Source organism: Mustela lutreola, chromosome 2 (genome assembly GCF_030435805.1).
Source record: "Mustela lutreola isolate mMusLut2 chromosome 2, mMusLut2.pri, whole genome shotgun sequence".
Lineage (NCBI taxonomy): Eukaryota > Metazoa > Chordata > Mammalia > Carnivora > Mustelidae > Mustela > Mustela lutreola.
Window position 1 is genome coordinate 199,215,292 of NC_081291.1, and position 26,745 is coordinate 199,242,036.

Genomic DNA, 26,745 nt, shown 5'->3' on the forward strand with positions numbered 1-26,745 from the left:
AATCTGTTATTCCTTTGAGCTCAGAGAAGTTCAGCATTGTAAACAGAACAGTTTGAAATACCGTCGTCTCGATCCACACGTCAAGTTTAAATTGAAATACCAAACCCTTGCTTTTATAGTGGACAGAGAGAGTTCCGTTAGGTAACATTGAGGAAAAGTGTGCAGCCTCTGAGGGCCATTGGAGGTCTACCAAGTGGGATCTAAGACTTTTTAATTCTAAAAACATTTTAATAAATTTCTTCAGAAATTTCTAGGACCTAACCATCTGGCTAAATTAAAAGAAACTAAATCTACATTTTTTGCTTCAACTTCTTAAATGTCCATAAACTGGCAGTGGTTAAGAAAACATAAGCATAAAGAAAATTTGTAATCTTCATTATTTTCTCCATTACATCATGCAATAAAACTGACTTCCAAGAGTCACAACACAAACTCTCCTGATGAATGAGGCAATGGAAACTGGGCACACTAACCCCCTATTTTAAGTTGCATTAATTGTTGAAACCCTCCTTCCCTGCCCTTGCCATGCCCCAAAAGTGGCACATCTTTTTTAGAAGAAAATGTTTCTATCAAACTACTCAGACTCTTTATTGGTAATTGCTTAAGATTTGTTGATTTGTATGTTTTATACAAATTTGTTGATTTGTATGTTTTATACAAATTTAAGAAATGTTCCGAGCTTAGGGAATAAGGTATAATATTTAGATAGGCGGCACAATCTGGGCTCAAATAGAGCTTCATATTTGAAACTTCTGGTGTAAAATTTCCCTGGTTGGCAGGACATGTGCCATTGTTGTTTTGTTCCTTTCACAACTCTTTTGTTCTTTGTACTAACAGAGAAACTGACTTCTATTAGTAAGTAGTATATAAACACTGACTCTTATTCCATGTAACAAAATTAAGAATATGGTATATGCAATTAGCAAAAGGTTCAGAAGTATTATAAAAGAAAGAACTGCTTTGAAATGCATTGTTAGTCAGGGTTCTCCAGAGAAACAGAAACAATAAGATGCGTTATGGAGAGAGAGATTTATTTTAAGGAATTGGTTCATGCTATAGTGGGTGCTGGTAAGTCTGAAATCTGTAGAGCAGCCAGTTGGCAGGCTGAAAATTCAAGCAAGAGTTGAAGTTGCAGTCGTGAGTCCAAAATCTATTGGTAGGTTTTCTGTTATGATCTTGAGGAAATAGTATTTATTCTACTCCCAGAAACCTCAACTTTTGTTCATAAGGCCTTCAACTGATTAAGGCCCACCCACATTATTTAGAGTAATCTCCTTTAGTTAAAGTCTGCTGATTTAAATATTTTTTTTAAAAGATTTTATTTATTTGACAGACAGAGATCACAAGTAGGCAGAGAGGCAGGCAGAGAGAGAGGGGGAAGCAGGTTCCCTGCTGCACAGAAAGCTCGATGCGGGGCTTGATCCCAGGACCCTGGTACCATGACTTGAGCCAAAGGCAGAGGCTTTAACCCACTGATTCACCCAGGCACCCCCACAGATTGTAAATATTAATCACATCTACAAAATACCTTTCCAGCAACATCTAGTCTACTGTTTGACCCAACAATTGGCACCATGGTCTGGCCAAGTCAAGACCCAAGAATAACCATCACAGTGACCTCCATTCAATAGTATTTCCTCAAAGGCACAATGATAATTAAGTTTTTAAAAGTTCCCTTAGTGAACAACATAAGGCACGTTTTCATTAAGAAAACAAATCCCCGTGTTTTTTATTTTCTTTGTTCTTTTCAACCTGTTTTTTATTTTCTTTGTTCTTTTCAATCAGTTGTTTTGTGGTGAAGAAGGGGAAGAATGGGGGAGGGAGGATCAGATGTGTTCACATGCCCTCTTCTGTATAACTTTGTCAAATATTTGTGCTAGAGCGTTGAGAACACTGTGTCCGTTAGAGAGAACCAAAATAGGGCAAATAAGTTACTCACAATCTAGTGGAAGTTAGAGATATGTAAACAATCTACCTTACATATTACATATTCCAAGTTATGTTTCTAAATTCAGTGTCTCCAAAAGGTAAAAAGGCAATAGTATGGAAGGCATATAAAAGGGTTTGGATGTGATTGGGCTCCCAGCTGAAAGGAAGTTTCACAGACCTATAAGGGCAGCATTGCAAACTTTCCTTACAATTTTTCAGTATGGACAGGTAGAAGGGGAAAGGGCATAGCATAAGGAAATTGTTTCTAAGGTGGGGTCACTCCTCGGTTGCACCACAGAGATGGCTAGAATTAATCAAATTCACACAGCAAGTCCTGACATTTGATGGCCTAATTAGAGTGATTATGGGTACGCTTTAAAAATATGCTTTGTCAGCAGATGATCCAATGAGATGTTTCCATAAAGAACATGTTCCCACTCCACACCTGGACCAGGAGCAGCTCAAAACATGGAACTAAAGTTAGTACATTAATAATTGTTTGTGATGTGGTTGGCAAAAACACTTTGTAATTGTGCTCACAGGAGTGCTTTAGGGAGATAATTGTAGCAGGTCAGTTTTTTCTCTACCTGGTAGGAACGTTTCAGAAACTTTTTTGGTGATAAAAAAAAAAACTTTGTATGTATGAATACATATATATAAATGTTTATAATATCATATATAAATAAAAGCTTTATCTTTCTTTGAGAGGGAGTGAGAGAATGAGAGATTCATGACAGAGATTTGTGACACACATATATATATAAAATATATATAGGTAACATGTATTATATATTATGTGTGTGTGTGTTTATACTAAAGTGCTCACAAATACTTTTTTTTTTTTCCTCAGAAGGAAAGTTGGCGAGAACAATAAACTAGCTGTGACTTCTGTATATATCATGAGCAACAACTGAAACACAATGAGGGCAATAGGTGTGGAAGGAAGCAAACAGTAGAACAAAGTTGGTCGGTTGGTAATTTTTGTTTTGCTTTTGCTTATAACTGCAGCATGTAAATACTGAATTCTCATAGTGTTGAGGAACTGAAATGAAAGAATAATACTTCTCACCAGATATTCAGCATGAACGTTATATAAAAATGTAAATAATTATAGGATGTGAAAATGTCTCAGAGCAACAGCTATTGAGGGAATATAATTCACTTGTCTTTTGATATGGGTGTGTAGTTTATGCTAATTTCAGTAGGGTTTTTTGACTATGATCTGTGTTTAATACAGAAGTCCCGAAATTAAGTGATGGCTCTTTATTTTGAATTTTCTTCAATAGTACAGATATTATTCAATTTTATTATTTTTAAAGCAGTGTTGGAGAGGGAAAAATTAAGTTGACCCTTCAATTTTCGTCTAGCTGGTCTAAAAATTAAATTGACATGAGACAGATTAATAGGAGAAAAAAACAAAGTTTAATAATGTGCGCACAGAGGCCCAATAATAAAACTGAGACCTAAAGAAATAACCAAGGCATGTCAAGACCAAGCTTCTATATTTTTTGGACAAAGAAACATAAATCTGTGAGTAGTTGACAGGACAAAGTAAATGTACGTTCAGAAGCTTCAATTAGTAAGGAATTCTAAATAGAATTTGGTCCCATTAGTAAATTAGTAAGAGTAGCAAGGTTTGTTTATATAGGCTTCTTTTCCTGAATTCCCTATCTTTGGTGATAAAGATGTCTCTTTACCTCTTGGTACAGGGAGGATACCTTTCACTTGGAAGATTTATTTCCCGCTTTGAGGAGACACAGGAGGGTCAGAGTGTTCATCTTGCACTGGATATTTCTTAAATAACTTTAGTTCAAAATAATCGATATGCCATTGTGGCACATTTTGGGACAGCCTGGGTCCCTTCAGCAGATAATTCATTAAATACATAACTAAATATTTAAAAAATATTGCAGGGGCACCTGGGTGGCTCAGTGGGTTAAGCCGCTGCCTTCAGCTCAGGTCATGATCTCTGGGTCCTGGGATCGAGCCCCACATCAGGCTCTCTGCTCAGCGAGAAGCCTGCTTCCCCCTCTCTCTTTGTCTGCCTTTCTTCCTACTTGTGGTCCCTCTGCCAAATAAATAAATAAAATAAAATAAAATATTTTTAAAAATAAAAAATATTCCAGATTGTGAAATTATTCATGTATTTGTATTTACAAGTCAGAAGAAAAATGACCCAGGGAAGACTTTTAAAAAGGAGTAAGCCAGGAAGCACCACTCTTCTTTCTTTACACTCATTTCCTGCATGTTTGAACCCTTGATCTCATGGCTTTGAACACCGTTGTTGTGAGAGGACTCCCTAATTAATAGTTCCAGCTCAGACAGCAGACTTGTATAACTAACAGCTTAATGAACATCTCTTCTTGGAGTCTGATAGGTGTTTCATGTACATAACATGTCCCAAGATGAATCCTTGCTTGCCCTTGCGCCTCAGCCCTCAATAAACTTGCCCCTCCTGCACTGTTTATCTCAATACAACTCTTGTACCCTTGGTTTAGGTCAATGATTTTGGAGTCAACAATGACTCCTTTCTTTCTCCAGTACCCCTTAGGCCATCCATGAACAAATCCTCTTGACTCATCCTTTGATTTTGGACTGTTTTTGAGCCACGCAAATGGCAAGTTTATATGCTTCAACCCAGAATCTGACTATTTTTATCACCTTTATGATTTCCCTAGTTTATACTGTTGTGTGAATTATTGCAATACCCTTATGCAAAGTAGTTCAGAGTGATCCTTCTATAATGTAAGTTTGATTATGTTATACCTACCCCCAGCTCCCACTGGCTCCCATTTCATCCGTGATTAAAGATAAAGGCCTTACAGTGGTCTAGAAGGCCCCACAATATCTACCCTCTTGTTTCCCTTCTTCCTGTAATCCATCCTCTACCTCTCCTGTTTCATCTCCTATTGTACTCCCTACCTGTTTCTGGTCTTCTTCTTCTTCTTTTTTTTTTTTTTCTTTTTTAAGTAGGCTCCAGGCCCAGCCTAGAGCCCAGTGTGGGACCTACACTCACACCCGCAGAGATGGTGACCTTAGCCAGGATCAAGATTCGGACACACAACTAATTGAGCCACCCAGGCGCCCCTTCCTACCTATTTCAATCCAGTGTAGTCTAAATTAGTTTTCTATTGCTGTCAAAGCAAATGACCACAAATTGCCACAAATTTAGCACTTTAAGACAGTACAAATTTATTATCTCACAGTTCTACAGGTCAGAAATGGGGTTGGTTTAGCTGTTTTCTCTGGTTGTTGGCAGAATTTTGGGCTATGTTTGTAGGACTGAGGTCCCTTTTTTCCTTGCGGTCTGTTAGCTAGGGCTTGCCCTTAGCTTCCAGAGGGCTCTTTCTGGTCCTTGCTCAGGGGACTTTACATCTCTGAGCCAGCAACAGTGTATAGTATTCTTTTCATACTTGGAGACTTTCTAGTTTACTTTTCTGCCAAATATCTCTTTCTATAGCCAGGAAGTTCTCTGCCTTTCAGGTTCATGATATTATGTGAGACCCACCTTGACAGTCCAAGATAATCTATTTATTTTAAACTCTGGAACTTTAATTCCATATGCAAAGTTATTTTGTCTGAAATATAGACGTGTCACAAGTTCCAGAAATCGGGACATGGACAGCTTTGGGATACTATTATTCTGCCTACCATTGGGCCTCTTGACCAAGTATGTTCCCATCTTAAGACCTGTATGCTTGCTGTCCTGCTATCTGGAATATTCTTCCACTGCATAATTACACAGCTGATTCCATCACTTCTTTCAGGTTTTGCTTAGTTATCACCAGATTCTATCAGCCCTTTTGGCCAGCCTTTAAAAGAAATATCCATTTGCCATTGCTCTTTTTTTTCCTTTAACCTCTTTTTTTTTTTTTTTTAAACTTTCTCTTACCATTGCCTGACATAGAACATATCTGTTTACTTGTTTATTATGTGTCCCTCTACTAAAATTCCTGGAGATCAGGGACTTTGATTTATTCACCAGTGGAATCCCACTACCTACAGCAATTCCTGGCATATGGTAAACTGTTCAATAAATATTTGTTGAATGAATGCAAATCACCAAAAAAGCCCTAGAGCCCTCACTCCATTAATCATGTCTGAAAAAAATGAGTCAACTAAGTATGAATTGACCTAATAGAACAACTTTAAAAAAAAGAAACTGTTACTCAAAAGTTAATTATTAGTTTGTCAAATACCTTGCTGAAGTCTTTAGTGGCAACTTCTATGGCATAGCCCAATCTGTCATAAAAAGAAAACTGGCCTTTCTTTCTTTCTTTACTTCTTTCTTTCTTTCTTTTTTTCAGACTTACTGATTTATTTTAGAGAGGGAGGGAGGGACAGAGGGAGAGAGAATCTTGAGCAGACTCCCTGCTGAGCAAGGAGCCCAATATGGGGCTCTATCTCAGGTCCCGGAGATCATGACCTAAGCCAAAAATCCGGAGTCCAATGCTTAACCAGACTGAGCCACTCTGGTGCCCCCCAGGGTTGGCATTTCTATCCTTGGCATATATAAAGTAGCTCAAAGTTTTCATCTCTTCTCTCTCTAAGTGTTAACAAGCTTTTTAATAATCTGTTCTAAAACTCGAGCTCAAATCTGTAGTTTTCAGAATCCATTTTTTCCATTTTTCAAATTAAGGATATATCTCACTTGCAAATTCTTGGTATTTCTCTTATTTAAAATATTTCCTCAAAGATTATTGACAGTGAACCCTAAATCTATAAATGACTCTAGAATTAGAGCTATTAATCCCCTCAAAAGTTATTATTCCTTCTTTTTCTTTAACTCCCCTCCTTATGATGTTTGTTTTGTTCTTTCTTGTTTAAAATTGCTTTGCTTGCTGGGTGTGGTGCATAAACAATGAATTTTGGATCACTGGAAAAAAAAAAAGAAAAAATAATAAAATTGCTTTGCTTGGACCAAAGAATGAGCACAAAATGAGATTTTTGAAGATTTTGCTTTCTATCTTCTTATACGCTACAAAGAAATCTGAACACTTTTCTCTGACTTTAGCTAAATAGTCCCTTGTGGGAGTATCAGCTCATCCTGACATTTAGCCTTTCCTTCACCATTGTTAAGGGGTTCAGCCTGGGTCTTTGTCATCTGTAGCTGATCTGTCCAGTAGCACCCCATGCAGTCTCTTTAAGTCCCTATGCATGTTTCTCTTTACTTTCCTCCTGGGTAATATCTTTAATAATGTGTGCAGAATATTTTAGAGTTACCCATCCCTCCTGAGCTATTTTCTATTTAAGTATTTTCTCAATTCAGAGCTCAGTTTGTTGAGGTCGTGATCTCAGGGTCCTGGGATCGAACCTGTGTTGAGCTCCCGGCTCAGCGGAGAGTCTGCTCAAGGATTCCTCTCTCCCTTTGTCCCTCCCTCCACTAGCATGCATGTACTCCCCCTTCTCTCAAATAAATATTTAAAAAAAGAATTTTCTCAATGCAAGCATACCTATCCTTCTGAATTGAAACACATTAAAAAAAAAGTTTTTGAACCCATGCTAAGTGCAGACAAGAAAAACTATGATACACAACAGAGCACTTTTTTCTCAAAGTGTGGTCACTGGACCACCTGAATCAGAATCACAGGACAGGAAAGAGTACTTATTAGAATGTAGATTACCAATTATGGAATCAGAATTGGAAAGAGATAGATGAGAGGCTTGGGAATCAATGCTATTAATAAGTTTCTCAAGTATACTTTTTAAAGTTTGAGAACTTTATTTGTCAAGGATATATGCAGAAGCATAAGCCGCTGCTCTTAAGGGGACAATACTATATTTAAGATGATAAAGCCTAAAAATAATACGTGGCAAATTAATGGCATAGAAAATAAGTGCACTTGAGTCAGCAAGTCCAGCTGTTAGGGGTGGGTTGAGGGCTATTCAGGTTTCATAGAGCAGGTCTGCATTGGTTATAAGAGATACTCAAGAACTATTGAGTTAATGATGGAGCTGTGCTGGTAGATGAAGAAAACATAACTTTTTTTTTTTTTAAATTAAAAAAGAACTAAGAACCCTCTTGTCTTTCCTCATTATCATACAGATAAGGAAACTGATTCCAGAGAAGTGATTTGACTCAGTTGTCCCCTGTCACACAATGTCCCCTGGTGCTATTGGAAAAGACTAGACCCGAGGTTTCCTAAATCCAGACTTGGTGCTTTCTCCACTATTTCTTGAGAGATTTGGACTTGCCAAGATTGGAGGAAGGCATTTTAAGAACTGGACTAAATTTAGTTGAATGTATATAGAAGAGTTGTGTATTAACCAATAGAGCAGGAAGGGTGGAGGATTTGCTTCAGAGTCTAATGAAAAGGTGAGTTGTGATCAGACTGTGAGCTATTTTGAACACTAGAGTGAAGGATATAGATGGTGGAGAGCTGCCAAAAATTTTGGGATAAAATTAAAAAAAAATGTATTAGGCAAATTAATCTGTAGTTGCCACTGGGAAAGATAAGAGGGATGAAATGCCAGAGCCAGGTAGAAATGGGAAAAGTTAGTTCATGGTCCATAAGAAGAAAATTCAGACCCAAACTGATAAAAGAATGGATGTGTGATCAAATTTAATGACTAGATCAATAAAACACAGAGAGTAGTTTAATTCTAGTCTAGTTTAGGACGTTACTTCTTCCTTTGTTTTTTAAATTTTTTTTCAAAAATTTTTAAAAGATTTTATTTATTTATTTGACAGAGAGAGATCAGAAGTAGGCAGAGAGGCAAGCAGAGACAGAGAGAGGAGGAAGAAGGCTCCCTGCCAAGCAGAGAGCCCGATGCGGGACTTGATCCTAGGACCCTGAGATCATGACCTAAGCCGAAGGCAGAGGCTCAACCCACTGAGCCACCCATGTGCCCCTTAAATTATTTTTTAAAAGATTTATGTATATTTTTTTTGGGGGGGGAGGCTACAGAGTGAGGGAGAGAAAAACTTAAGCAGACTCCACCCTGAGCATGGAGCTCAACCAGGGTCTTATGACCCTGAGATCATCACCTGAGCTGAAACCAAGAATTGGATGCTGAACCAACTGTGCTACCCAGGTACCCCAGTTTCCTCCTTTTTTTAATTGACTAATATTTTAGCTGCAGTTTTTTTTTAAAAAGCAAGGAACTCACTCTTTCTTATGCCCTTATAGGGCCCAACATTTCCTATTTTTAAAACTAAATAACTAATAAAATATAAGTTTTACATTTAGGAGAACATTAAAGCACTAAATTAAAATACTAGTTAATTCAACAAACCATTAAAAGAAGCATCCACGTGTTGTAAGGCACTGTGCCAAGTTCTAGGCCATTAGAAATGCATAAGATATGGTTTCTGTATTAGGATTCTTCAAAGTAATAGAATAGGATGTGTACATATTGAAAAGTTTATTGAAAGGAATTGACTCATGCTATTATGGAGGCTAAGAAGTCTCAAGATCTGTGGGATGAATTGGTAAGCTGGAGACCCAGGAGAGTTGATTTCTAATCCAGTGGTCAGCAGGCTCAAAACTCAGGAGGACTAATCTCAGAATCAGACAGTTCAAGTCTGAAGGTAGGAGAGGGACAGTGTCCCAGTTTGAAGGCAGTCATGCAGGAAGAATTCTCTCGAACTTGGGGAAGGGTCAGCTTTTTTGTTCCAGTCAGGCCTTCAATTAATTAGGTGAAGCCCACCCACGTGATAGAAGGCAATCTGCTTTACTCTGTCTTCTGATTTAAATATTAATCTCAGGGTGCCTGGGTGGCTGAGTGGGTTAAGCTTCTGCCTCCAGCTCAGGTCATGGTCTCAGGGTCCTGGGATCGAGCCCCGAATCAGGCTCTCAGCTCAGCAAGGAGCCTGCTTCTCTCTCTCTGCCTGCCTCCCCACTTACCTGTGATCTCTCTGTTAAATAAATAATAAAATTTTAAAAATCTAAAAAAAAAAGGGGGGGTTGCATGCGTGGCTCAGTTGTTTAAAAAACTGCTGTTGGCTCACATCATGATCCTGGAGTCCCGGGATCAAGTCCCACATCAGGCTCCCTCTTGACCTCTCCCCTCTCATGCTCCCTCTCTCTCTCGTTCTGTCTCTCTCTCTCAAATAAATAAATAAAATCTTTAAATATTAATCTCATACAGAACCCCAGAATAATCTTTGACCAAATATTTGCTCAGCATGTGGCCCAGCCAAGCTGACACAAAATTAGCCATCATAGTTGCTGTTCTCAAAGCGCTGACAATTTCCTGGGGAAGACAGACAAGTAAAATAATCATAGCTTTAAAGCTTCAATATAGATATTTTCTTTTTTAAAACGTTTCATTTTTTATTTCTTTTAAATTTTTATTTATTTATTTGACAGAGACACAGCAAGAGAGGGAACACAAACTGGGGGAGTGGGAGAGGGAGAAGCAGGCTTCCCACTCAGCAGGGAGCCCTATGCGGGGCTCGATTACAGGACCCCTGAGATCATGACCTGAGCGAAAGGCAGACGCTTAATGCCTGAGCCATCCAGGTGCTCCAATATAGACATTTTCTTTAGTAATATGCAAACACAACGGGGAGAATGATAAATTCTGTCTGTGGAGGGAGGGGAAGTCAATGAAGTTACAGAAAAAGTAGTTTTTGTTCAGAAAAACACTTGGGTGGGTTGTTTTGTGTTTGTGTATATATATATGTATATACATAAATATATATATATATATATATATATATATATATATATATATATATATCAGTCTCTCTGAGCAGTGTGAGAATAACTCAGGATATCTCTACATCACTCTGGGTGAGAAATAAATGGGCATTTGAGTGTTGGATATAGCCAGGAGATTAAGACCTAGAACCTAAGAAGAAATCAAAGCAATCCCAAAATATATTGCTTTCTGAGAGGGTGGTGGGTTGTGGAAAAGAGAATGCAAGTACAGAAGTTGAAATGGATAGCATAGATCAAGAAGACAAAGGAAGCAGAAATGGATAGAGAGAAAGCTGATGTAGAGAAGCAGACCTCTCCCGGCTCCCTCACAACAGCCAAAGGAAGTAAACCAAACTTGGGAAAAGGGAGATATCGAGTGTAGACTTTAACGTAATTGTAGAAAGACCAGTATTATATTAAGAGGATGATGGAAATCTAAATAGTGAAATGTATTAAGTCCCCAGACTAGGATTTTGTTGCATTGACATTGTAGATTCTTTAACTTAAATATAGAACTGGCAATTTTATCTTGAGGAAAGGATAGATTATGACACTTACTGTAGAATTTTATAGAATTAAGTGGTAAGTGGTTTAATAAAGTTTTACAGTTTGTTGCTTTTATAGTCTTAGACTATAAAATAAAACAGTTGTACTGAAAATGTCTTTCTCTTACCCAATTTCATCTCCCCACTGCTTTTCATGCTCTCTTGCTTTTTGTTGGCCAGCACACTGCTGCGTTTTAAGCCAAGCATTTGAAAGTGTCAAGTACAAATACTATTGCAGTCAGGCAACAGCTGACTTTGTTTTTACTCAAGTGTGAGATTGTGCCTACGAATGTCAACTTGGATTCTTTTTTAATGAAATAATTTCTGTGAATTCCAAATACACTTAAACATGCCAGAATTACCTTTGAAAATGTAGTGTACAGGAATTGGTTTAGATTCCAGCAACAACTCAAATATACCAAATATTCATTCTCATAGAGACCTGGTGAGATCGATACAGTAGTATTAAAAATATTACCTTTTTGGAAAAATTCACTCTTGAGAGCCTTTTCATTTTAGACATTTTTCTACAGATTCTCATTTTATGTTTCTCCGTGTTACTGCCATCTAAGACGGGTTGGTAGCCAAAGGCACGTTTGTGCTGCCTAACCACCCCTAAGTACAGTCAGTAAACTCGATACCACTTGATTATTGGATGATGAAAGGAAGGTGGGAGTTATTTCTCACTCTTTTAAAAAAATGTCTGAATTTGGGGAATTTCAATGGGAAGCAAACATGATTGAGAATTTGTGTATAAATAACTTATTTATTTACAGTTTCAGTTCCACATAGTAAAAGATTTAGAGTGAACCCTTTGAAGTCAACAAAATTCACACATTTTTTTCAAGTATGAAGGGTTTTGTAGTCCGTAGGTTAAAATTGGGGGTCTGAGTTAAAAAAGTCTGTGAGATACAAAGTTTAAACATTCAAAAAAAAAAAAAGTTTAAGGGTTCAGAGAGAAACCCAAGAGAATACAATGTGAGCTAACAGCTTTAGGAAAGATCAAGGATGGGAAGAACTATAAAAAAACATATAAAGCATGCAGAATAATGGAGTTGCATATTGTTATGGAGGCTCAGTTAAAAGAAAATTAAGACAAACTGGTAAAGGTTTCCAAAGGGCAACATTTGGGAGACACAAGGGAATAGACTTGAGTCAAAGCCTGTGTCGAGAGGTATAAAAGGTTTAAAGGAGTGAATTTAGATTCTGGCTAGATCTATGGTCAAAATGTTCCCAAAGTTTAAGTCTAATTCTTTAGACCTATGCTTAGGTAATTGTAGAACATGAGACCACACTTGCAATGTTCTTTAACTATATGGAACTTGTATCTCAGAATGGCCTCACATATACTAGTAGCGATTAGCAGGTCTTTTTGGACCAATAGTAAGTTCCAGAGTAAAGTTGAACAGAAAAAGAAAGAAAATCTCAAAAGATTACGAACCCAGGAGTATGATCTTTAGAAAAGAGATTTCATCTGGAACTCTACATAATGGAGGTGACTTATATGGGAGGATCTACCAACTGGGCAGAATAAGGCAATGGTACCTCATGCTATCCACAGCTAAAAGACAAAATGCTTTTTAAGACTGCAGAATTTCATTCATGTTCCTTATCTTCTTGAATTCTGTCTTTATGCACTAAAAAGAGATAGCCTAAACAGGGCTCTTTTTGGACTACAATCCTTCTGGCACAATAGCACTTCTAGTAAGTAAGGAATCAGACATAAAAATACCAAAGGGAGCTTTTCAGATGGAGCTAGAGAAAGATCAGTTGGTGCACTTGAACTATTTATTTCCGTTTAGAACATTGAACCTCTTAGTTTACTTATCTATCCTCCAGTACTCTGGCTTGCTCTGGAAATCAGTAGAGAAAAATTATGATCGTATTTCATGCATGTGAAGTGTCAAAGACTACATTTTGGAGGACTGCAGAAAGAATTAAAAATGGAAATATCTGGGGCGCCTGGGTGGCTCAGTGGGTTAAAGCCTCTGCCTTCTGCTCAGGTCATGATCCCAGGTCCTGGGATCCAGCCCCACATCAGGCTCTCTGCTCTGCAGGAAGCCTGCTTCCTCCTCTCTCTCTCTCTCTGCCTGCCTCTCTGCCTACTTGTGATCTCTGTCAAATAAATAAATTGTAAAAAATAGAAATATCCATAACCATTGGTACAGACATGCTAAATGCCTGCTTTACTGGTCCTGGATGAAAGAAAAAAAACATTTTATAGCCCCTGATTCCTTCAAAACAACCACAATCCCATAATAACGTTCTCTAACAAAGATGTAAATTACAAGGAGACGGATTCTATAGAGAAGAAATGAACAGAAGCATCTCAAGGTGTAGGAATGCTGAAACACACATACACACACACACAGAGAAAGGTCTAAACAAAATTTTTAGTATAGATCTGGGAGGAGCCCTGAGAAATTATGTCCCTCAATAACCTCCTTTTGAAAATGTCAGTACTAAGACCTAGAGAGGTAAATTTACCTGTCCAAAGGCTGGGTAGTGATAGCTCTAGGACTAAAGTTTTAGGTCATAGATTCTCAGTCTAGTACATATTCTCAAGTTTCTAAAAATTGATATTACTATTCTTTGTTCTATTAAGCCATAATTATCATCATCAAATATTTGGAGAATATCTTTTATATAATGGAATATCTTTTTATTTGGTAGTAATTTTATAACTATTTTAATTTATTTAGCAAGTTAGATTTTTTTCCTTCAGTTCATAATATATTTCACTAGCAGGTAATCACACGCCATACCCTCAACCTATGCCATTTCACTCTCACTTGGTGTCTGAAGGATAGAGTCACTCACGCTTTTCTTAAGTGCATGACAACTACTAATATACTTTATAAATGTTTCAAATATAAAAGGGTTTTGAGCTGCAAAAAAATTGGTTTTTCTTACAGATATTTCCAGACTTTTATCTAGAACTATACTCCTAGAATCAGCTCCTGAGGAAAAACTCAAAATGTTCTCTGTGTTCTTTTTTCCTTAAGTTGTTTCGGCAACTCTAGATCTTTTGCATTTTCATATAAGTTTTAAAATCAGCTTGCCACTTCTACAAAGTAGTCTGCTGGGATTTTGACTAGAATGTCTTGAATCTATAGATCATTTTGACAAGAAGTGATTCCTGGACAATACTGAGCCTTCTAATCTATGAACATTATATATCTCTCCATTTATTTAGGTCTTCTTTAATTTTTCCTCAACAGTAATTTTTAGTGAATAAGTCATGAGCATCTTTTAACAAATTTATTCTTAAGCATTTCATGATTTTGATGCTATTATATATGGTAACTTTTAATTTCAATTCTGATTGCTCATACAAATATATAGAAATATAATTGGTTTTTGTGTATTGACTTTGCAATCTTACTAAACTCAGTTTTAATTCTTATAGCTTATTTGGAGTTTCTTTAGGATTTTTACATAGATGATCAGGTCATCTATGAATAAACAGAGATTTGTGTCTTCCTTTCCAATCTGCTCGCTTTAATTTCTTTCTTCAACTTATTATGTTGTTAGAACCTTCAGTACAGTGTTGAATAGAAGTGGTGGGAGTGGACATCCTTACTTTATTTACCATTTTAGTAGTGATGTGTTTAGTTTTTCACCATTAATATAATACTAGCTATAGGATTTTCAAATATGTCTCTTACTAGGTTGAGAGGATAACCCTTCTATTCCTATTTTCTGAGGTAACATGCAAACTGAAAAAGTAATTGTCAGCTTGGCATAATTTTGAGTAATTAAAATATTACATCTCAGTTACGGTTTTCAATCTTGATGTATATCATCTTTTCAATAAAATTTTCATCTGTAATAATATTAGCTGAGGCCAAACTCTTTCCTTGATTTGGATTGAAAACAAACCCTTGTTGGGTGAAGTAAAAAGGGGAAAGTCACGCACGCTAACCTGTGATGCTGTCAGAGCCATTTCTCTCTTCCAGCATCTCTGCTCTTCTCCTTCTTTATGACACTATTTTTAGACAGACTTTCTTCCTATAATGGTAAATGGCTACAGCAGTTCCAGACCTTACATTTCCTCAGCCTTAAGGCCATAGAAGAGAGTATCTGCCTCTGTCTTGGAAGTCTCAGCAAAAGTTTTGCTCATTTTTGCCCTAGATTGGGTCACTTGTCTATTAAATAAATTAGCCTGGCCTGGGAAATGTGATGAGTTGAACATCTCAAGCCTTTGTCCAGTGTATCACCTGGGACTGAGGTGAGGCCTGAGCCAAAAAGCCACACAGCCTAAGAGTGGCTAGAGGTCCTGTCCTGAAAGGAAATATGGTTATGCTTACCAACTTAGAGGGAATAGATTATTATGACTAACCAGAGTCAGTTACAGTGCATTGTGCTAATATTTATTCAGCACACAATATGTGTAAAATCCCTTAAATCCCATTTATTTCTCCTCAAAACAACCCTGTAATGCGGGGACTATTATTATTCCAATTTTCCAAATGAGGAAGCTGAGGTTGAGATGTAACATAGACTCAGACTCAGGTGGTCTGACTTCAGTGGGCAAGTGATTAAATCAAAATGGCTCTCGGTATTACATTTAAATTCTGAGCAATAAGATGGGAAAGGTGGAGGCATAAGATACCTACTAACTGAATCAGTCCCTTTTTGTAAGGAATACAATAGCTTCCATGGAAGCCTTAAATAGAAAATGTCCACTTATATTCCATTAGCCAGAAGGAAGTCATAAGTCAACCACTAGTTGAAAGACATCTAGAGAAATAGGTTTTTTGTTTGTTTGTTTGTTTTTAAGATTTTTATTTATTTATTTGACAGAGATCACAAGTAGGCAGAGAAGCAGGCGGAGAGAGAAGGGGGGGGGGGATGCAGGCTCCCTGCTGAGCAGAGAGCCCGATGCGGGGCTTGATCCCAGGACCCTGGGATCATGACCTGAGCCAAAGGCAGAGGCTTTAACCCACTGAGCCACCCAGGCGCCCCAGGAAATAGGTTTATATGACTGGTTATTTTACTGCTCCAAAGAAAATTAAGGTTCTGCTTTTAAGAGGTAAGGAGAGGCTATTGGGTAGGCAATTAGCATAGATAATATTAACACCCATTGTTCCATTTATCCAGTACTATGCAACCAACCACCCCAAAATCTAGTTACCTAAAACAATGACATCTAATTTGCTCACAAATCTGCATTTTGGCAGCAAGAATAGGTTCTGTCTGCTCTACTCTGCATCCGTTGGAGTGGCTCAGGGCTGAAGGCTAGAATCATGAGAGCTCAGTCATTCAGTCATACATCTGAAGGATTATGGCAGTTACCTGGTACCTCCACTGGTCAGTGACTGGAACACCTTCATGTGGCTCATTTATGTAGCTGCTTGGCTTCCTCACAGCTTGGTGGCTGAGTTCTAATGATAAAGGCAAAGTTCTATTGCCTTTTATGACTTAGCCTGGAAGTCATATGGTTTCACTACTGCTGTATGCATAAGCCCACCTCAATTCAAAGGAAAGGGACCTAGCATCATCATATTATGAGAAGAACATGTGAGATGGGATTATATTGGTGCTTTTAGAAGATATAATCTGCCAGTAAGTGCTTATGTGTCATTATACTAATGTCTGAAAATGAATATTTCTTTTTTTTTTTTTTTGGTTTGAATCATTAATTAAGTGTTTAATGCAAATGTTTCATTTTATTTTTAAAAGATTTTATTTATTTATTTATTTGACAGACAGAGATCACAAGTAGGCAGAGAAGCAGGCAGAGAGAGAGGAGGAAGCAGGCTCCCTGCGGAGCAGAGAGCCCGATGTGATGCGGGGCTCGGATCCCAGGACCCTGGAATCATGACCTGAGCCGAAGACAGAGGCTTTACCCCACTGAGCCACTCAGGTGCCCCTAATGCAAATATTTTAAAAGAGAAATTGCAAACTAGAAAAAAACAATTCCCCTGAAAATATTTAATGTAAATAACTCCTTGAGATGGTGCTTTTTACAAAAGGATTGTCAGAATATTTCATTTCCGCAAACATTAACCAAAGCATTCTTTTTCCTTCCTTCCCTTCTTTCTTTTCTAGAGTATTCTTTTTAAAAACAAAAGCTGGACCACGTTATTTGTCCTCTTATCATGTCTCAGTTCTTCTCATTATAACTTAAGTGCAATAAAATCTTTTTTTCAGGGTTTATGAGCTGGTTTCTTTCTTCAGGTTTTTTCTTCCCTTGGTTGGCTGTGCTTCTGTTATACGACATGTCAGTTGTGCAAACATTTCAGCTTCTTTTATTCTTCTGGTCCTTTGTACATGCTGTTTGTTTCCCCAGGGGCTCTCTTCTTTCTGTGCATTGAAAGAACCCCTGATCATTCTCCACCTTCTTAGAAGGCCTTTAAATAGGTGATCAGCTAAGACATTATATATATCAATGTTTATTTTTACTCATTTATTATTTATTTCTCCCTCTGAAATGAAGCTTCATAGCTGTGGAAACCTCATCGTAATCCAATGAGCTAGGTACTATTGTCATTGTCATTTTACTGATAGTAACTGAAGCCCAAGGACCTTTTGGGGAACAAGAATGTCCTGTCCCCTTTTAGCTGGACTAAGAATCAAATTGACATGAGACAGACTAGCAAGAGAAAATAAAATGTAATAGTGTATGTACAAGGAATCCACACAGACGTGAAACTTACAAAGAAAGGCAGTAAGGCATCTTGAATTAAAGAGAAGGAATTAGGGGCCTGGGACTTCAAAGGGAAGGAATGTAATTCTCAAGAAGAATGAAAAAAGAGTAAATCTTTGGGAAACATGTTTGCTGGGCCACTCAGAAGCAATGGATGAAGAAAGGACTTTGACCAAACAGACCTTGCGAGTTTCTTTCTTGTCTACCCTACCTAGTTCAAATCGTAATGTAGTTATCTATGGTGATAGCTCTCTTTCTGAAACAGGTCCTCTACCTAAATTCTTTTTAAGCAGTTATAGGGGAGGTAAAGAACTTTTCCTGAACCTGCTGGGTCTTTTTTTTTTTTTTTTATAAATATTTTATTTGTTTATTTGACAGAGAGCTAGAGAGAGAGCACAAGTAAACAGAGCGGCAGGGAGAGGAGGAGAGAGAGAAGCAGTCTCTCTGCTGAGCAGAGAGCCTGATGTGGGGCTCGATCCCAGGACCCTGGAATCATGACCCGAGCCAAAGGCTGCTGCTTAACCAACTGAGTCACCCGGGCGCCCCGAACCTGCTGGGTCTTAATTACTTTTAACTCTAAGTAATTTTTATGCCAAAGTGGCATATTTTGGGGGACCCATCCCAAACTTCTTCAGCCTGTTGGTATTAAGTAAGTGACAGAACCAGGCACTTGGACTGCAGAAGCAACGCTCTGATTCACCATGCTCTAAATGACTTGGTAAAAGAGAGAAAGCATGCATTAATTTGGCCTGTCATTGCTGATCAAGAAAGGAGGTGAGGCCATTTGAACAGAGCCTTGAGTGATGGATACAGCTTTGCTGGATGGTGATGGGAAGACAGATCATAGATAGATGATAGATAGATAGATAGATAGATAGACGATAGATAACAAATAGATGATAGCAAACATCTTAGATATCATAGATATCATAGTTGATAGATAGATGGATGGATAGATAGATAGATAGATAGATCACTTACTCTTGAGTTATGAGCCAGTATTCTTCTAAGAGCTTTACAATATAAAACTCATTTAAACTTGCCTTGCTGGATAATAGTATCTTATTAAGAAAGAAAGAGGGATGGTGGCTAGTAACTTCATAGGGCAGTAATTGTAAAGGAAGATTGCCTTTAGGCTGGGGAAAATTACTAAGTGTGTTTAAGCTTGAGAGGGAAGAGGCAGTGGAGAAGAGATGACTGACTGGAGAAAGAAGAGTTGGGGGAGAGACAGGACATGTACTAGAGAAAAACAAGAGGAGTTAAGTCAAATTACAGACAAAAGTTAGACTGGTAAGAGGATAGGTTTAAATATGGAGATGATTTCAGGCAGAGGAGATGCTTTGTGGAGATGGCTTTGTGTCAGATGGACTAGTTTGCTGAGGGTGTACGTAGCTAAGGTGGACGGATGACTGAAGGGACATGGAAAAGATTTGGAGCAGCCTCTCTGAGCATCATGACAAAGAACAAAGAAAGGTGAAATAAGGATGGCCAGGTATAGAACATGAATCTGTGGTGATGCCAAGTGGTACCATTAAGTGACATTTCAAACAATGCACAGCACTCTACAATGGAACAGAAGTCCAGTTGTTGATAGCTGGACATGTGGATTCATGTGAAGGTCATGCTGATCATATTTTTAAAAAGATTTTATTCATTTATTTGTTTGAGAAAGAGAGAGAGAGCGAGCACAAAAGCAGGAAGAAGGGGCAGAAGAAGAGCGAGAGAAGCAGACTCCCAATGAGAGGGGACCCAGGACCCTGAGGTCATGACCTGAGCTGAAGACATGCACTTAACTGATTGAGCCACCCAAGTGCTTCGCATTTTGGTATTTTTGATTGTTGCCTTGGGTTGGGTAAAGAGCCAAGTGAAGCTGGGAGAAAGGATAGAATCATGGGTCAAAGCAATATGAATTGAGGGTGTTAGTACTAGACCCAGAGCAAGGAGACCTGTGTTCCAACCCCCCTCCTTCCACTTTCTAGAGGGTTGACCTTGGGTTGTCTTCCTTAGTTCCTTCATCTTTTTTTTTTTTTTTTAAAGATTTTATTTATTTATTTGACAGGGAGAGATTACAAGTAGGCAGAGAGGCAGGCAGAGAGAGAGGAGGAAGCAGGCTCCCCGCTGAGCAGAGAGCCGGATGCGGGACTCGATCCCAGGACCCTGAGATCATGACCTGAGCCGAAGGCAGCGGCTCAACCCACTGAGCCACCCAGGCGCCCATAGTTCCTTCATCTTTATAACAGAAGTGTTGAAGTAAATTTGCTCTCAAATTTGGCTGTATATAGAATTACCTGGTAAAATTTTAAAAAATATTATTCTTGGTCCCTATCTTAAAATAATTAAATAGGATTGAGAGGTGCAACCTAGATATCTGTTTTTTGTTTTATTTTGTTTTTTTAGAGCATGTCAGGTGATTTCCTTTTTACTCCAGCTTTTTTTTTTTTTTTTTGATAATTCGTGGGCCATTACATTGCATAAATTTAAGGTATACAACATAATGATTTTATATATATATATATATATATATATATATATATATATATATATATATAATGGTAACTCCAGTAGGGTTTGTTAACACATTTATCATCTCAGTTACCTTTTTGGTACTGAGAACTTTTAAGATTTACTCTAAGCCGCTCTGAAGTATGTACTACATAACTATAGCCATGCTGTACATTAAATTTCCCAGTCATCTTATAACCAGAAGTCTGTATCCTTTAACCACCTTCGCCCATTCTCAGCACTTCCTACCCCCGTCAACCACTCTCCTAATTCCTGTTTCAGTGAGTTTTGCTTTTTGTTTTGGTTGTTTGTTTTTAGGTTCTAAATACAAGTGAGATCATACAATATTTCTTTCTTTGTCTGACTTATTCCATTTAGCAGAATGACCTCAATGTCCATCCATGCTGTTTCAATGCCAAGTGATTTCTGTTGAGCAGCCAGAGTTGAGAACCACTAGGGTAGATGACCTTTAACATTTCTTCTCTGTTCTTTTTGACTAGAGGTCTCAATGAAGGCAAAAGCAAGTTCAGTTATAGTGAATGAGTGAGCATGTGGGAAAAATAGGTCAGAAAGTGAAATTTCAAGTTGATGATGAGGTTTGGAGAAAGGCCCTCCTTGTGAGTGGTCTGTAGTACCTACTGTTGAATTTTGTGTTGGCACAGAAAGAATTTATTGATTGAATTTCTATTAGGCCCACTGTGCAAAGGGTCCATAGAATAAGTGCCGTAGTCAAACAGTGGATGACACATGGGTTCTAGCCTGTGCAGCAGGCTATAAACAGCACTTATAGATCAGGCTGACACGATTTGGGTCAGCTGGGGCCTCAACTCAACGGACACTGACAGAACCACAGAATTTTGTTAGCTATTAATTCCTTTCATGCTTTTCATGGTTGGCACCCGTGAGTCTAGAATGCAGGCTCTTCAGGCATTTCTTTCTATTTTCTTCTCTATCCTGCGTTGTGTTTTTCCTCTCTGAGTCATCCTCTCCTTCCTTCCCACTGCTGACCTCTCTCACAACCCTTTCTACTGCTTTCTGGAAATATTCTATTCTCTACAACATTCTCAATCTCTTCATGGAACTCACTGTATTCTTGTTCTAATGTAAAGTGGGCTTTTCCTTGACATCATCAGTTCTCAGGCAGCTTTCTTTAAAGATGCTAGTCATTCTTTTTTCATTTGAATCTCAGGGACAGGAAATGATATTCATTTAGACTTTCACTTGTACTTCCAAACCTTGACTCTTCACTCATGTCCTCTTTCTTTGAGTTATATGATACTCCATTCTTTTTTTTTTTTTTTAAAGATTTTATTTATTTATTTGACAGAGATCACAAGTAGGCAGAGAGGCAGGCAGAGAGAGAGAGAGAGAAAGAGGGAAGCAGGCTTCCTGCGGAGCAGAGAGCCCAATGCGGGGCTCGATCCCAGGACCCTGAGATCATGACCCGAGCCGAAGGCAGCAGCCCAAACCACTGAGCCACCCAGGCGCCCCATATGATACTCCATTCTAACACCCATTACCCTTCCTCAACTAATCTGGTCACTTACATGATTACCGAGGACTATCACAAGTGGTTCCTCACAAAACGAATGTGAAATGGGGGCGCCTGGGTGGCTCAGTTGGTTAAGCAACTCCTTTCAGCTCAGGTCATGATTCCAGAGTTCTGGGATTGAGCCCTGAATCGGGCTCTCTGCTCAGCAGAAAGCCTGCTTCTCCCTCTCCCTCTACCCTGCCTATGTTCCCTATCTCACTATGTGTTTCTCTGCCACATAATAAATAAAATCTTAAAAAAAAAAAAAAGAATGTGAAAATGAAAACCGTCTTCCCCCCTTTTCTTCCAGGTCCCCACTAACTCTTTCTGGAAAGAACTGTCACCACCAATTTTTGGATATACTTCCAGAGATATTTTATGACAACAGAATAATATGTTTTTATGTATATGTATGCATATTTATGTATAAATTATTTCTTAGAAATATACAAGTGATAAGATTCTTTTTTTAAGATTTTATTTATTTATTTGACAGAGAGAGCAAGAGACACAAGCAGGCAGAGCAGCAGAGGGAGAGGGAGAAGCAGGCTCCCCACTGAGCAGGGAGCCCAATGCAGGAGTCTTGTTCCCAGGACCCTGGGATCGTGACCTGAGCCGAAGGCAGTCGCTCAACTAACTGAGCCACCCAGACACCCCTACGAGTGATAAGATATTATAGACACTGTTCTGAAAACTTTTTTTTTTGGCTTAAAATATTTTAAATAATTTTTTCTATTAGTACATACAAATTTTACTTCTTAAAAAAAAGTCTTCTTTCATTTCAAACAAAGCTATTTTACATAACCTTTTACCTATGTAATCTTTTATATTTGCAAGTTAATTTGTGGAATCAGTTCCTAGAAGTGAGATTTCTGGGTCAAAAGTTATTTGCTTTTTTAATGTTGTGGTAGATATTGACAAAATTGCTGTCAATAGGCTGTGTGCTAATTTATACACCCATCAGTGATGTTTCAGAGTCAGTGTCTCATTATCCTTGCCAACACAATATTTAATTCTTTTTTTCCTTTGCCAGTTTGATAATTGAAAATTATTTTATTGAAGTTTTAATTTGTGATTCTCCTACTTTGAGTGAAAATGAACGTCTTTTCAAATGCTTAGCTCTGTATTTCCCTTTCTGTGCCTTATTAACCATATCCTTTGCCTATATTGTGATACTGTGATTCATAGTAAGAAATATATGTTTTGGTTTTTATCCCCATTTCTGGCACAGAGCTATGTGTGTATGTATGTATGTATTTATAAGATTTTATTTATTTATTTGAGAGAGAGAGAGAGAGAGAGAGAACACGAGCAGAGAGGAGGGGCAGAGGAAGAGGGACAAGCAGACTTCCTGCTGAGCCAGGAGCTCGACTCAGGGGTGGGCCAATCCCAACACCCCATAACCCCTGGACTATGACCCTAGCTGGACCTTAGCCAAAGGCAGATGCTTAACTGACTGAGCCACCCAGGCACCCCGGCATAGAGTTTTTTAAAACTGTGGAATTGAGGAGTTTCCTAAGTAATGAGAGTGGTGAAGATGTCTTTTGTTATGTCAGTGAGAACCAACCATGTGCTAGGAGAACCAACCATGTGATTAGAGGGTTGACACTTTCAGTCCCATCCTCCTGACCTCTGGGGAGGAGAGGGGGAACAGAGGTTGAGTCAATCGCCAATGATGAATGATTTCATCAATCATGCCTATGTAATGAAGCCTCTGTAAAAATCCAGAAGCAGTCAGTTTGGAGAGCTTCTGGGTTGGCGAGATAGAGAACTCTTGCATGTGCCACCATGCTGGGTCCCAAACTTCACTAAGACCGAAGAGCCTTTGTTCAGACCTCACCCTCTGTATCTCTTAATCTTCTTGTTGATTGTATCCTTTAATATCTCTTGCAATAAACTAGTAATCATATGGATAAATGGGTTTATGAGTTTTGTGAGTGGCTCTAGCAAATTAATCGAATCCAAGGACAGAGTTGTGGGAACTTCTAATTTATACCTGATTAGGCAGAAGCATTGTTAACCTGAACTTGTGATTGGTATCTGAACTGGAGGGTAGGCTTGTGGAACTGAGCCCTTAACCTGTGGAATCTGATGTAATCTCTGGGTGGTGTTAGAATTGAGGGGCGCCTGGATGGCTCAATGGGTTAAAGCCTCTGCCTTGGGCTCAGGTCATGATCTCAGCGTCCTGGGATCGAGCCCTACATCGGGCTCTCTGCTCTGCAGGGAGCCTGCTTCCCTTCCCCCCTCTCTGCCTGCCTCTCTGCCTACTTGTGATCTCTGTCAAATGAATTAATAAAATATTTAAAAAAAAAAAGAATTGAGATAATTGCAGGACATCTAGCTGATGTCAGAAGTTTGATTGGTGGAGTGAGAAAAAATAACACATGTTAGAACGGGGTTCAGAACCCTTACCTATCTTGTTACTGTTTTGTTGCAGGTTTTTACATAATAAAGAAAATAGACCTCTACTGATACATGAATTGAAATATATTTTTTTCTAGTATGTTGAATAGTTATTTGGGTTTTAATGTTTGTCGTATAGGACAAATTTATTTGCATTGCTTACTAATCTCTCCATTTAGCTATCTGTATTTTATGTCGTGCCTGTACTTTTCCTATCCTGAAATTAATTTTTAAAATTTGATGACTGGGGCACCTGGGTGGCTCAGTGGGTTAAAGCCTTTGCCTTTGGCTCAGGTCATGATCCCAGAGTCCTGGGATTGAGCCCTACATTGGGCTCTCTACTTGGCAAGGAGCCTGCTTCCCCTCCTCTCTCTGCCTACTTGTGATCTCTGTCTGTCAAATAAATAAATAAAAACCTTTAAAATTTGATGACTATAGCTAATAATACTATATTGCATATTTGAAAGTTGCTGAGAATAGATCTTGATAGTTCTCATCATACACACAAAATACTTCATAATCATGCATGGTGACAGACATTGACTTGACATTGTGATCATTTTGCAATATATAAAAATGCCAGATCATTATTATGCTGTATACCTGAAACCAATGTAATGTTTTATGTCAATTATACTTCAATTAAAAAAAAAAGAAAAAAATTCACATTAGTTTTGGTAGAAAAAATACTTGACATATATTTTATTATTTTAAAAATTAAGGAGCTTCTCACAATTCCACTTAGAGTGAATTTTGTCAATAAATGTCGACTAAGAAAAAAAAAGTCTTTGTTTCTTACAGTACTTCAATTTTTATATAGAAAGTTTTAGTCCATCTAAAATCCTAGTCTTTCTAACTCCTGCCACCATCTTGGATCACTTTCAATGCTAATGACCTTCTTAACCTCCTACACACCATGGTCCTTGATCTCCTCTGCTCCGTCACCTCTCTTCCCACTTCTCAGCATCATCTCCTAGAGTTTCTGGAGAAGGGCTGTGAGACCCTTCTCCTTTTCTGAAAACTTAAACCTCTCAATTTCCACTCCTCATCACAATCCCTTATCCTTTTACTTTTCTTACTATCCTAATTTGACTACAAATTCATAATAGTTTCCTCAAGACTTCTGACCCTTGACTCCTCCTTTTTTTCTCATATTTTCTGTCTCTCCTAGGCAGGACCACACAATGACTTTCATGGGACCTGGGCGTTTTTGCCTTCATAGGCCCCTTTCTCCATTGAAAAAGAAAAAGAATGGTATGTTTTACAATTGCACCTATAAAAAGTAAATATAACATTTTCTTTGGCCTGAAAGTTTTTCTTTTCTTTTTTTAAGATTTTATTTATTTGACAGAGAGAGAGAGAGCGAGAGAGCACATGCATGCACACAAGCAGGGAGGAGCAGCACAGGGAGAGAGAGAGGGAGAAGCAGGCACTCTATTGAACAGGGAGCCCAATGTAGGGCTCCATCCCAGGACCCTGGGATCATGACCTGAGCCAAAAGCAGATGTCCAACCAACTGAGCCACCCAGGTGCCCTGAAAGTTTTCTTCTGATTCAAAAAAGAAATTAAAATATTTCTAAAACAAACAAACAAAAAACATTTCTGTGGACCCTGGACTGTGTGTCTAAAGCATCAGTTAGCCCTGGTCCTAGGCACTGATATACTGCTTAACCACTTTCTTGGCACCACCCTTTTCTCCCTTGCTTTTCTGTTTATCCGCACTGCTGAACTTCAAACTTATGCCTCTTTTGCATTCTACTAGAGAAAAATCATAAAGAGGGTTGATGCCATCACAGATTTAGGTCTATGACATGAATTGGGCGCTTGACAGCGTGTAATAATTTTTCTACATGAGCCTGATCAATTATCTGTTTCATTCTTCATATTAGCTATCCCAGATCATTTAGCATTTTATTTTATTTTTTTAAAGATTTTATTTATTTATTTGACACAGAGAGATAGAGAGATCACAAGTAGGCAGAGGCAGGCAGAGAGAGAGAGAGGAGGAAGCAGGCTCCCTGCTAAGTAGAGAGCCCGATGTGGGGCTCGATCCCAGGACCCTGGGAACATGACCTGAGCCCAAGGCAGAGGCTTTAACCCACTGAGCCACCCAGGCGCCTCTCATTTAGTATTTTAATTGAGAAAATAAAGCTTAAACTTTCTTTTAATTCCCCCTTCTTCTGTGTTCCGATTAGCCTTGACTGGGTAACAAAACACCCCAAGATTTAGTGGCTTAAAAGAATTATTTTTCCCTTAAGTTTATGTGGGTTTGTGGGCACAGCTGAGCAGTTCTCATTTTGGGTGTCTCATATGATTGCAGCATGAAAAAAGACACTCAACTTGGCCTATAGATAGTTGAAGATATGATTTGGCTGGTTGCCCAAGATATCTCTTCCACAAGGCTGTTGACCAGAGCACCAGTGTGGGGCCAGCCTATCCAGTGACTCTGTATGGCTGCTCACAACATGGTGGCTAGGTCTGAAAAGGAGTGTCCCAAAATCCAGTGTTCCAAAATGTGTAACAATGCCTTGGAGGTCC

General features: G+C 38.4%; 1 long non-coding RNA gene across 3 annotated transcripts in view; it reads left to right on the forward strand.

Moving 5' to 3' along the window:
* Positions 1-1,446: 1,446 nt before the first annotated feature.
* Positions 1,447-26,745, forward strand: part of LOC131825269 (uncharacterized) — a 91,710-nt gene continuing 66,411 nt past the window's right edge. For 2 of the 3 annotated variants that reach the window (XR_009351183.1, XR_009351184.1), the window contains exons 1-2: positions 1,448-2,408; positions 2,780-2,895. This is a non-coding gene — a long non-coding RNA (uncharacterized LOC131825269). Of the gene's footprint in view, positions 2,409-2,779; positions 2,896-26,745 lie in introns of all 3 variants that reach the window. The other variant, XR_009351185.1, reaches the window with a different exon arrangement.